Raw genomic sequence first — 12905 nt, 5'->3', positions numbered from 1 at the left:
CCTCTAGGTGAAATACGCTCTCGGTTCCTCTCCGTTCCATGCCATTTGGGTCAGATTATCAAGAGAAGTCCACGGAATATATAATCTACCTAAAAACCCCACAAAACATGAAACAAAGGAAAATAAACTAACCAGGGTTAAACTCAAGGAAAATATGGGTGTGAAATACACTCACCAATATCTTTTTGATGCTGCAGTCCTGGTACCCCAACAACCAACAAAAGTAAAAAAAAGTCGGGAGCTTCTCAACTTGCACCTGCTAGCTAGTATTTGTTCTTTTGACTCTTGGTGAACGACAGAAATCTTTTCGAGATCTTATTGACACCAATAATTACGCTTACACAGACAAATTCACCAACAAATTTATCCAAAATCTCGTTCACATCAATACACCACGCTGCTGCATCCCCTCACAGTCGCCGGCACCGAGGTTGGAGGAGGAAATCGGGAGCCATTTAGGGCAGGCAGAGGAACCTGGTTTTGCGACGACATCAACAAGGACATGAGGTCTAGGGTTTTAGGAAGAAACTATTTTTTTTATCAAGGATTAGTATGGTCGCCACCGCCGCCGCCGCAGGTCCACCTCCTCTCCGGTGGCCCTAGGGCCATGCGGGCGTTGGATCTCGGGAAGGGTCAGCGGGAGGGCTCCGTTTTAAATTGTTTCTTTCAGTTTTGCTAGGGTTTGTGTCCTGCTCAGGAAGACGAGACGGCGGCGGCTCCCTGAAGATGGAATAAAGGTCTCCCCACCTAGCCCCTGTTCTGGCGGTGCGTCTAACATCATTGGCGGGCGTGTGGAGGTGTGTCTCCGGTGGATCTATCTTTGGTGGATTTGCTCGGACCTCGCTGTTGTTGGTCTACGTTCATGTGTCTTTTGATTTGATCTTTCCGATCTATGTTATTCTTCATCTGCGGCGGTTGCTGTTCCGGTGAGCTGGTCCTACGGTGCCTTAGCACGACGACTTCCCGACTGTCTACTAACAAGTTGTGCCCGACTCCGGCGATGGAGGGGCGATGACGGCGGTGCGCCTTCGGCTCGCTTCAGTGCCGGTAGTCGTCGCTGGGTGGTCTATGGATCTGGATGTAATTTCTATTATTTCTAGTATTCGTTGTATCGTTATGATTGAAAATGAATAGATCGGAACCCAACCTTTTTTTGAGAGGAGACGCTCGCCCGGCCTTAAGAATAAGAGGAGTTCATCTTTGCCCTCCCCGGACATTTAAACAGCAGTTCCATCGACGTCAACCTGTCTTGCTTCCACCGCGCCACCTCCATTGAGCTGGACTCACGTCTCCTCTTCCTCCGCGTGTCGGCCGGCGTCGACTTCCCTGCGCTCGAGACGCTTTCTCTGTCGGGCATGGTTCCGGATCTCGACCCCTTGCTCTCCCGCTGCCCGCACTTGCGCACACTCCGGCTCGGGAGCATTGCGGTTGCAGATGACAGGGACGAGCTGAGGGTCAACTCGGCATCGCTGCACGAGCTCGTCGTGGACCTCTCGCGCAACTGGACACGCCATCGCCATGTCAACATCGTCGCCCCCATGCTTAAGCAATTGACTTTCACATTTGTCGCCTCGAATGTCACCATTTCCGTCATGGCACCGATGGAGGAGAAGGTCCGGCGGGATTGCTCGTACTGCACCTATTACAGGGCGTCTATTGTGTTTGGTCTTTGGCAACTCGAGCAGGTGACACTACAGACGGCAGAGAGACAAGGACAGCTCAAGATTTGTGCCCGCGCCGTGCGTCCCTTCTACAGCTCAATTTATATTACTGCAAAGCTTCCACTAAATTAAATCTGTGAATGATATATATATATACACATCTCGTCAAATTGTTTTTCAGAGCTCGCATGCTTTACACAGTGAAGGGGACACCTTTGCGCAGGAGATAGAGAAGCATATGATTGCCGAGTTTTCTGTTTTGGAGTTACATCTCATAGCAAATGGACATGTTTTTGGAGCACTCATATTTCATCTCTTAGGGGTGATTCGGATTTGTAGGTCTATGCAGAGGCTGAAGGTTATCCTAAATAGATCAAAGGTAATTCTTTGCTTTACTTATATACCCTAATGATACAATGTGTAGTAATTCACATACAATTTGGGTTTTAGGTGAAAGAAGAATGCCCATTTGGTTGTCCTTGTGAGCCTTCCTACTGGAGATCCTAAACAATCTCCTTGTCTGCTCTGGAGGAGGTGGAGATCAACGGGTTCGAAGGAGAGGACCATGAGTTTGATTTATTGAAAGTGGTATTCAAATGTGCGCCACTGCTTAAAAAGGTGACGGTGAAGTTGTCACGGAAGGCCTCAGCAAGCACAAAGATATACAGCATCTTCAATGCATATTCGTCCGTGGAATGCAATGTTTATCACAACTCCCGTGAGTATATTGTTTGGCAGGCATTATCAGCATACTCCTAGATGGCACACAAATAAGCCTTGTCTAAGATTGGTCAAAACTGTGGTGATGGCATGCCAATTATAGTGTTTAGTTGTGCATATATCCATTTATTAGCTAATTAGATATGCTTTATTTCTGAAGAATTTCAGTGAAATTCAATATTTTACACGAGCTTCTTTACCTAATGAATTGTTCTACTTTACATTTTGCAATCTTCTCTATTGACATCATGCCCTTCTGCATTGCATATGTATTCGAGTTTGTAAGTTAGCTGAAGTTGTCTCATCTGAATTTATTGGCCTTGTGGTTTGGCACAAATTATTAGTTCTAGTTAAATTATTTACTTTGTTGTTTCTTTCTGCTGTCAGCATGCATTATGTTTTACCTGGCAACAACAACAATCAGTTTTGCGCCTGTATGTATCTTGTAGCAAAAGGACAGCTTCTAGACTACTTGAAGTTAATTATCTCATCTGAATATTATTGGCAGTCGGGCTTCTTTCTAGTCTCAACATATAGTGTTTTATTTGCGAGTGACAACATTCTTAACACATATAACAGCTTCACATTTTCTAATTGCAATTGTGACCGAAGCTTGTTTGAATTTGTTCCTCTGCAGGGCTGATGCACGCCAACTAAATTGCCCGTCGACATGATTCTCATCCTTACGTCCGTGGATTCATGGTTTGAATTGACGAGATTATACTTCCCCATGCTGACCAACTCCATTACTTGGTCCCAGGAGAGTTAGGACTTTGCTTGCTTGCTTTAACCAATCCTCTGACTTGCTCTTTTGCTAGTGTAATGTAGCTATATATAGGGTGCTCTTAGCTAAATCTCAAATGGTTTCTACACCATTTAATTATTGAAGTTAATGCACCCTATGTATGCCAGTGATTACTCTAAGCTAGTTATTGGCAAGCCTATGGTATCAATTGCTATTTGTGTTGTTTTTATTTGATGATGCCCGACATGTTTTCACCGGATGTAAATTGGGCAACGGTGAATGTTCTTCACCTTACATCTCTTTATGCTTGTATTTCTGGTTAGATGAGCCAAATGACCTCTATGATGTAGTAGCTCAGTGCCTTGAACTGAGAATTACTTTTCGTTTCTTCTCATTTTCTAACTAGTTGGCCCTATATGATGAAGAGAAGGTGCATCCTCCCATTTCGTCTGTGTCTCTCCCGCGAGACACCGGGTGAAACCCTTAGCGCTGCCAACCTCTGCCGTCTCCCCCATTCCCCTTGGTGCTACGAGCTGAAGTTCGACCGGCGTTGGCGGTGGCGGGGATCATCTTGAACCTTGTCTGGTTCGTGGCGACGCTGGCGCGGCGTATCGATGGGGTGTCTCACTCTAGCTCAGGGCGTGGCAGCGGGGCGGTGACGGTGTGGCCGGGCAATGGTCTACGATGACTGTGTGACCTAGGTGATCCTACCCTCCTCTCGCTTCCGAAGCGTCTTCCTCAAGTTCCTGCATGGATCTAGCTGGCCTGGCTCCAGTTTCGGCCGTGCTAGAGAACAACAACGCCGGATGCTTCCGCATTAGCCTGTGGAGCTTGATGGTATCCGGTGTGTGGATCCTCTGACTTGTGTGGGCTCATCCTCCTAGGAGTTTGCGACCGTGGACAAGGGCGGGACTGCTTCGTCTTCCTCGATGGTCTAGGCACCATCAAGGTGGACAACCGTGCTTGTCTTTGCAGGGTGGGGTAGGATGTGGACTACTGTTGCTGGCCAAATTTTGTCCCCGTTGACCAATTTGGGTTCGCTGGTCACTTCACTATATTAGGGCACCGTGTTGTGTGCACCTTCATCATGGTATGCCGTGGGACTGAAAAGGAGGAGCCTTTCTATCCCATTGGCGAGATTGGTCATTGGGGGTCGGCGTAATTGTGCGGGGTGAGGGTGTGATCCGGGACGCTGGGGCAACGACTCCAGGTGGCGTTCACTCAGATTGCCTTGTCATCAAGTGTGTGGCAGCAGTGATGGATGCATATTTTGATCTTGACACTACTAGGGAAAAGGCTAGCAGCAGCGCGGTTTTTAGGTGTATCAGTAGCGCGGGGAGGGGCGCTACTAATAAGGCGCTACAGCTAACACATAGCAGTAGCGCGTGGTCACCGGCGCTACTGGTACACAAGTGTAGCAGCAGCGCGGTTATTGGAAGCTCGCTACTGCTAGTAGCTCTAGCGCGCTTTGCAACGGCGCTGCTGCTAACTTTTATACACTCGCTACTGCTAATTTAACAGGTTTTTTTGGGCATATTTGTTTTGTATTTGAACAGGCTTTATAGAAGAATCTTTACCACATAGAAATGTCATCATGATACACATACAAATGCCTGCGAGACCACAAATGTAATCATAGCATATACATACAAATAGTCTCATCATAATCATCATCCAACACAAAGTGGTCTCTCGTCATCATCTCGAAAATAGCGATACAAGTCCTCGATTACTTGCAAATACATCGTCATCCATCTAAACAATGGTATACGCAAGAAGAGCTATCACTTTGAGTACATGAGTTCGTATCCCTCTCTCCCATTAGCGTGAACCTAAACCAACTACTGCCTGTCGCTCGGAAACCGGAAACTGGTAACACCTGGGCCTGACACTCCCGCCACTCGTCGTATATATACTCCTGGCGTAGCACTTCTTCGCCATCGATGATCTATGCACCTGCATCGTCACATGAGTCGATGATATGCAACATATATAGTTGAGCAACAGAAAGAGACAGACTTGACAAAAATAGAAACAACGCATCATAAGCATAAATAACAAAGTTCATCATACCCAAAATGCCCTAACTAGAGTGATCTTTGCTAGTCGAGGAGGAGGACGGTTTAATTACATCACAAATAAAGTTTCACTGCGCATAACTCAAAGTTTTGTCATACAGAAAGTATGGACTAAACAGACACATTGTCATATATCGACAATCACTCCAACATGACGTGCCATCCATCGAGGTCAGGGAGATAGTCCCCGAGCTTAGTGAAAGGCTTCATGTCAAGACGCTGAGAGGCTACCCATGTTCGGACGTCTTCCCGCGACATTTGTCCTTCTTCGTAGAACATCCCTGTTTTTCCGACAACCTCCTTCATGATGATTTGGGCAAGTTCGCGCTGGAAGTGATAGAACTCAGCTCGAAGTCGATGATCCTCGATATCTCCTACGTCCTTTGCTCATTGCAGAATATGGGCATCGCCGGATCTAGGTGACATGCGAAGGTTCTGGTGATCCCGTCTGTACTCCAGCATGTGGTGTAGGACATAGAATCCATCATTAAGAGAATCGCTCGGTTGCTGGATGCAGCAGAAGTCGGTCTTATGGGCGAAGGCGACCCTGCCGCCCCTTCTCTTCTTGTCCCTGACCTCTCCACCCCTTGCTTGGTAGTAAAACATAGCACTGTCGAGAACATCCTTGATGTGGGTGTAATCCTTTTTGTGAATGTTCTTCGACGAGTCCAAGTAAAGAGCGTGGGAGAATTGGGGGTATAGGATGAGGAGGACGGCGCGCCCGCGCTGCGCAAAATAAGTACACCTCAAATTACTTAGCCTCCACCGTGCAAATGAATGATTGAAATCGAAGGAAGGATAGCAGCGCGGATGACTTACACGAGATGATAAGGCACGAGAATCGCCCCCTTGTCCTTATTGGCGAGCATGAAATTGACAATGTATTCCCTCGCGTATACACGATGCTCTGCGCAGACTCCCAAGAAGCCCTCGTGCATGTAGTATGGGTCAGCGACACAGATATGAGATATCTGCTCAACCCCGATGATGTAGTTCATGTGCAAGGCATAAAGGCGGACAAACGTAAAATCCAGCTTCTTCACGTGAGACATGTCGAATATGTAATCGAATCGGAGGAAGAACTTATCCGCGGGGAAGCTGTCGACGTACGACCTTTGCCGCGGAATGTTAACCACGTAGAGTGGGTATCCTGGATCTGTCGAGGCGATGAGGCCTTTCTCTACCTGCAGCACATCATCATGAAGTGTCCTTAGATAGCCTGAAGCGCTGTTACAGGTAGGATTGGTTGACCGGGGATATGCCATTTATCCGCATCGGGGATATCTATACGGTCCTGAAGTCGAGGCTGCTGAGGCGGCTGGATCAAAGAATCAGCTTTTTTTGCCTTTCCTCGCTCTCTTTCTAGACTTCTTTACTACCGGAAGGTCGTCCATAATACGTTGAGACGGTAATTCAGGCACCGACTCATGACGCTCAAACCCTTAGGAGGCGCCAGTATAGACATACTGTTCAGCGCCACCGTCGTCCTCATCCTCATCCATGGCGACGTCATCAGCAACTAATGGAGCCTCCTCCTTACCCGGTCCGCTATCACCCAACCCGACACCCGACGCTAATTGGGTAGGTGGGGTGTTGATGTTCATACCTTGCTGAGGCTGCGTGCTCATGGGTGTGCTCCCGACCGCCTCCAGACGAAGCGGACTCTTTGGCCACAACAGGACCCACCCATTGCAACAATCACCAAGCCGCCGCGGTGTCTCCTCGTCATCCACCAGTAGTGTTGGAGGAGGCAAATTCTCGTGGTCCGGTTCGACACTGGCCACGGAAACCTTGAAGACGTTCGGGGGGATCGGCCGGCTGTGGAACAATGGTTCCTTCGGCTTCATTATCGTCGCCTTCCCCATGTCCACCTTCTGGTCGCTGATGGTGTACAATATGGTGCACGGGGTTTCTCGGCTTGCAAAGAAAAGTCTGCGATGTGAGACATCCGAAAGGCAACGAAAACGGGAGATTATACATTTATATTGAAGGGGGCCGGTGTGACAGATACCGTGAGGGCGTCGAGCTCAGCCAAAGACGAAGCACCGCCGAGCACGTCCGGTGCGGGAGCAGGTGCGGGAGCCGGTGCAGGAGCAGGTGCAGGAGCCGGTGCGGGAGCAGGTGCTCCCAAGAAGTCAGCATGGGGAAAGTCCTCTGCATTTTTTTCTGGATTTTGCCTTGTCCAAGTGATAACGCCCGTCACCAAGGAAGTAGACAAATCTGCAACCACCTGTTTTGCGGCAGCTACCGCTGTTGCGACTGTCTGAGATGATTTCTTCTCAACCGCAATCTCAACCTTCTTGTCGATTTCTTCAGTTAACCTCCGTCTTTCCTTTCTCTCCTCCGTGGTCTCACGGTAGTACTTCTTCCACGTGGCGCCGTCTCCGACACCGTGCATGCGTCCATACGACGGTCGAGTATCCACCGGTTGTTGTTTCAATATGTTGAACGCCCGGTTGAATGGAGTGTCCCACTTGGGCCTCGCCAATGCCTCAGACGGTGAGTCGCTTTCGGCCGCAATGCGGTGCTGCTCTCTCTGCAAAAGGCACAAGGATCGTTTACAAATATGACTAATGTCTGCAGTCGAATTGATCAGAAACTAAAATTACCAGCAGTCTCATGAACTCCGTAATGACCGGTGTTGTCTCGTAAACCTTCTTCACTGGGTCCCAACGGTGCCGGACCCTCAGGACGTCACGCTCCTGCGGGACGGTGAAATCCGCCAAGGGGTCTGGGATGCCCAGACTCGCGGCTTCCGCGTCCTCCTTGGCCCATTTGGACCTCTTTCCGCCGTAACCACGGCTTCCGAGGTAGTGGCTCCCAATGTTCCTCTCTTGAAGCCCCTTCATGTACTTAGACTTGTTTTTGGCAGCTTCGACCTTGCAAGCCTCCTTGAATATTTGAAATTGGTCTTCCGTGATTGTCAGATTATCCTTTACAATCTCGGAGTAGGGTTCCTTCTTGTCGATGATCCTTGCTTTCACTCGAGTTTTCCAGGCGGCCAACGTGTCGCTAAACTTGGTCATGGCGTGTTTGTTTATATTCTTCATTGCCGGGTCCTCATCTGGATCTTCATAATCCTTCTCATTCCAGCCCGGGAACAAGAATATCTGGTGAAACTTCTTTAGGAGGGAGCTCCTCATATTTTCTATCTTCTGTAGTTTCTCATCGTTGATGGTGGCGGTTGTCCATACGATGCAGCCTATTTGATTGCCGTAGCACGAGCGAGCTTCCTCGGGCGCCTTTGGCTCAAAAATGCCGTCGTCCACCTCCGTGACCACCAGTCTAGTAGTCCTGAGTTTGTTAGGAAGCCGTTGCCTCTTTGCTTTCGGTTCTACACCGGCTCCGCTTCCCGAGGCAGCACCGGTCTCAGTCTCAGCGCCGGTCCCGATGCCGGTCTGAGTCTCAACGCCGGTCTCAGTCTCAGCACCGGTCTGCGTGTCGGTCTCAGTCCTCGATGCCACCGGTGGGCCCAACAACAACATCGGTTGATCGTCGGTAAGGCTAAAAAATTCGTCTGCCGCCCGGTAAGCGTTGATGCAATCACCAGAACCCTGTCCTTCATCGTTGCTAGCCATGTTTCCTATGATTAAATCTAGTCAATTAATTCTAGACCTAATAAAATGAATAATGACATAAAACAGGCCTATTGTTTTGCAGGAATGTTGACTCCTTCCTGGTGCAGCAAATCACGGGCACTCGATATGTCCTAGTTTGTAGCACAAGTCATGCCGAAATTCACAAAAAAATTCGGCATGACCATTGCTAAAAAGTGGACAAATCGAGAACCTGAAATTTGCCGGAACAGAAATGAATCAACATTCTGGCAAATCATAGGCCACTCAACATCATTCCCTGGAAACAACAAAGCCACTTGGGACAATCGAACCACTTCAATGAAAAGATATAACATGACCACTTCAATGAAAAGATATAATCGACAATAAAAGTCTAGGAAGGGATCATCTTTAAAATAAAATTTGCCTAGATTCTTTTCCTTCACTAAACACTTCTCTGCCTAGGACAAAACCCAAATTATGTTGATCTAGCTATTCCTCTCTCACACACAAACACACATTATTATCTCTAACCCTTCTCTGCCTAGGACATAACCCAATTAAATTGCAAAGGAACTCCATTTCTCTAACCCTTCTGACCTAATGCTCTAAAATAACATTTTCCTCTAACCTAGCCAATCTACTTAACCTAGCTTGTTAATCCAACGAACCTAATTAACCTACCTATTTAACCTAGTTAGTTAATCTAGTTTACCTACATAATTAACCTAATTAAACAAGTTAACGCAGCTAGTTCTCTGTCAAAGCCCTAAATAAATTTTTGCACTAATTAACCTAGATAATTAACCTAATTAAACTAGTTAACCTGACTAGTTCTCTGTCAAAGCCCTAACTAATTTTTGCACTAACCTAGATAATTAACCTAAAAGGGTGATGTACTATAGTATCATATAGTATTTTCCTCAGTTAAGAACCAAGATTTATCGAACCAAAGACGCCACACAAACAACATAAAGGGTATCTGCGCACACACAAAACAAATGCTTGCACCCAACGAAGGCAAGGGCATGCCCATGGTAGGCATCCATGTTGGGTTTGAACAATTTTTGACACCCCATGCAAGTTGCGGCACATCCGGACATTTATCAACCTTTTTTTATTGAGAAAAGTCCAGAAAATGCAAATTTTGTCAAAAATTAAAAATGTTTTGCAAGGTGCCTTTAATTGGTCATGCCAGCTAATTAAAAAAATTGGGGCCATCTCTAGGATGTTGAGAAACAATTGCTTTCACTTGAAGCCTTCTGGCCTACTTAGACACTCTCCGTTGAACATGGTCTATTTTAAAAAAAAAACTAAATGACCCCAACTTTTTACACTATACACAACTAGCGACACGTCTGGCTATTTATTGGCCTTTTTTGACCGACAAAGGTTCAAAAATGCAAATTTTGTCAAAATTTTAAAAAGTTGACAAGGTGCCTTGAATTTGTCATAAAAATTATGGAAACAAATTAAGGCCATCTCAAGGATGTCGCAAAACAATGTGCTCTTACACAGATTGTTCTGACCCCAATTTTTACAAGTGCTCATTCTAAGCATCCGTGCTAGGCTTGACGAAAAAAATATTTAAATCATAATTTAAACATGTGCTTAAAATTGTTATTTTAAGATTTTAACATAAATAATAAACATGCACATTAAATTAAAAGTAAATAATGTTTTTTATAAAGCATTAAATAAATTTATCAAGGAAAAAAGAATTTTAAATCACAATTTAAAATACTTAATTAAAACTGTTATTTTGGTATTCCAAACAATATTTAAATTTTTAAAGGTCACAAAATAATACTAACGTATAAAAAGGAGAAAAATAAATTAACAAAAAAAGAAGAAAAACGAAAAACATAGAAAAGAAATAAAGAAGAAAGAAGAAAACTAATAGAAAAGCAGCAGTATGCGGCATATTACCGCTGTTTCGCACAAGTCGAATGGCCGAGAGACACGTTTGGGCCGGCCCCATCTGGTTTGGGGAACCTTATAGAAGGTTCCCTGAACCAGTTTTTTTTTACTTTTAGTGGTTTTCTAGTTTCATTTTCTTTGTCGTTTTTTCTTTTTTTCTCTTTTCTCTTTTCTTTCACTGTTTCGATTTTTTCCTTTTTTTTATTTTTTCTTTTGAAATATATTAATGTTTACAAAAATGTTCATGATTTCAAAGAATGTTTGAAAATTACTAAAAATGTTCAGGTTTTAAAAAGTTGTTTAGAATTGAAAAAAATATTGTTTTAAAAAAATCATAAAATTAAAAAATGGCCGAGTTTTTTTAAAAAATGTTCTAGTTCTCTAAACATTGTTCTGAATGTAAAAAATGTTCCTGTTCTCAATTTTGTCTCAAAACTCAAAAAATCTTGGTGTTTTCCAAAAATGCTAGGGAATTAAAAAATGTTTGGTTTTTCTAAAAAAACATGATTTCATAAAAAGCTTGAGTTTTATAAAATTGTTCATAATTTCAAAAAATATTCGTCTTTTCATACATTTTTCTGAAATTCCAAAAATGTACGAGAATTTCAAAAAAATACTTGTTTTCTAAAAAAATGTTCAGAGTTTTTAAAAAAACATTTTTTATCAAAACTCAAAAAGTGTTTGGGAATTTTAAAAAATGTTCGCGCTTTAAAAAACTATTAGAATTTCGAAAAAATCCCACTAACAAGTTTTGTTCTCTAAATTCCTTGGATCTTTGTGTTTTTCAGAAAATGTTTGGGATTATCATAAATTGTTTCTGTCAAAAAAGGCTAGTTTTTTGTACAAAAATATTGAATTTTCAAATTTTGTTCGAGTTGTTCAGACAATTTCGGATTTTTAGACATTACTCGCTGTTGAAAAAAAATACAATTTCCAGGAAAAAAAACTACCCGGATTCTGCGTTGTATGGAGTTCTTAAAGTGACACGCACATTGTTAGTCACCAACGCTTCGGAGGTCGATTAGTTAGCAACTCTTCTTTGTGAGCTACAGGTCTGAAGTTTGAATCCTTGAGAGGTTGCGCTTTGTTCTTTTTTTCAGATATTAGATCGCTGCTGGGTGTCCATGGGTCGCCCCAATCGGAGTACATACGGTGTATACGTTCCAACGGGCGCCCACCATACATACAAAAATGGGTATAACTTGTCAAAAGTTCATATTGGCCTTTATACATTTAGTGGAGGGGGTTGTACCGAAGCGGGGCACTTTTAGTTAAAGTTTGGAAGACAACTATCACATATTTACTTCACAAATCGACGTGAACCGAGACTTGCGCAAAGAAGATGAGAACATCTTAAATGGTCTTCACCACACTAGAATTATTCAGCGGAGTGTTAATCAAACACTACTTTGGTCTTTGGCTATTATCCTAATAATGCAGACTCAACGGCCATGAAGCAGGAAAATAATAAGGAGGAAGATTCTCGGTTGGGCACATCTATCGACAACATTCTCGCTGCTGCTTCTTCTTCTGATGCCAATTTCTACTTTGTGGGATGTAAACTATGAAATATATTTTCTAGCATTTTTCTTTTTTATTAAGAGTATGAAATTTTGTACCAAAGGAAAAAATTGCCCCTGTGGAAACCTAAGAGGAGAAGAAAAGTTATAACAATAGTTCTCCCCGTTTGTTCTTAATTGTGTTCAAGCACTCATAGACCATCAATACATTGTCCATAATGAGCCTACTTGGGACCAAAGCACTTTGAGCATGGTTGATTACCTCAGGTAGAATCAACTTCAAGCGTGTCGCCACCATCTTTGATATAACTTTAGATACTACACTACATGGACTAATCGGCCTAACTTGGGTGACCTTCTTTGGGGACTTCACTTTTGGGATCATAACAATTGTTGTGTCATGCTAGTGCAATTTAGTGCCCCTTGAGTGTTTTGGAGATTATGGGACAAAACAGTTGAGGGACCAATGTGTTTGCCGGTGAGTAAATTTGTCCCTAGAGTATTGAGGAGTTTGCTATAAAATCATGTGATGATCTTCTGCGCAACAGGGAAGAATGGTTGATGTCGAGAAGATTTTGTGTCATGGACGACCCCCAAAATTTGGTTGTGCTGAAGCATTTGCTACGGTGTGTTGTTCGAGAAACAAGTGGCTGCAGCGAAGAAGAATGAAGACCGCGTGAAGACATAGTACTTTTTTTATAGTT

At 44.2% G+C, this 12905-nt stretch overlaps 1 pseudogene; it reads left to right on the top strand.

Annotated features, from left to right (window-relative positions):
* The window catches only part of LOC119339507, a 14235-nt pseudogene extending 12442 nt beyond the window's left edge, over nt 1–1793 (top strand).
* The last annotated feature ends 11112 nt before the right edge of the window (nt 1794–12905 follow it).

This window comes from Triticum dicoccoides, chromosome 7B (genome assembly GCF_002162155.2).
Source record: "Triticum dicoccoides isolate Atlit2015 ecotype Zavitan chromosome 7B, WEW_v2.0, whole genome shotgun sequence".
Classification (NCBI taxonomy): domain Eukaryota; kingdom Viridiplantae; phylum Streptophyta; class Magnoliopsida; order Poales; family Poaceae; genus Triticum; species Triticum dicoccoides.
The sequence above is the reverse complement of the archived record's forward strand: the minus strand, read 5'-3'. Positions and strand labels throughout refer to the sequence as shown.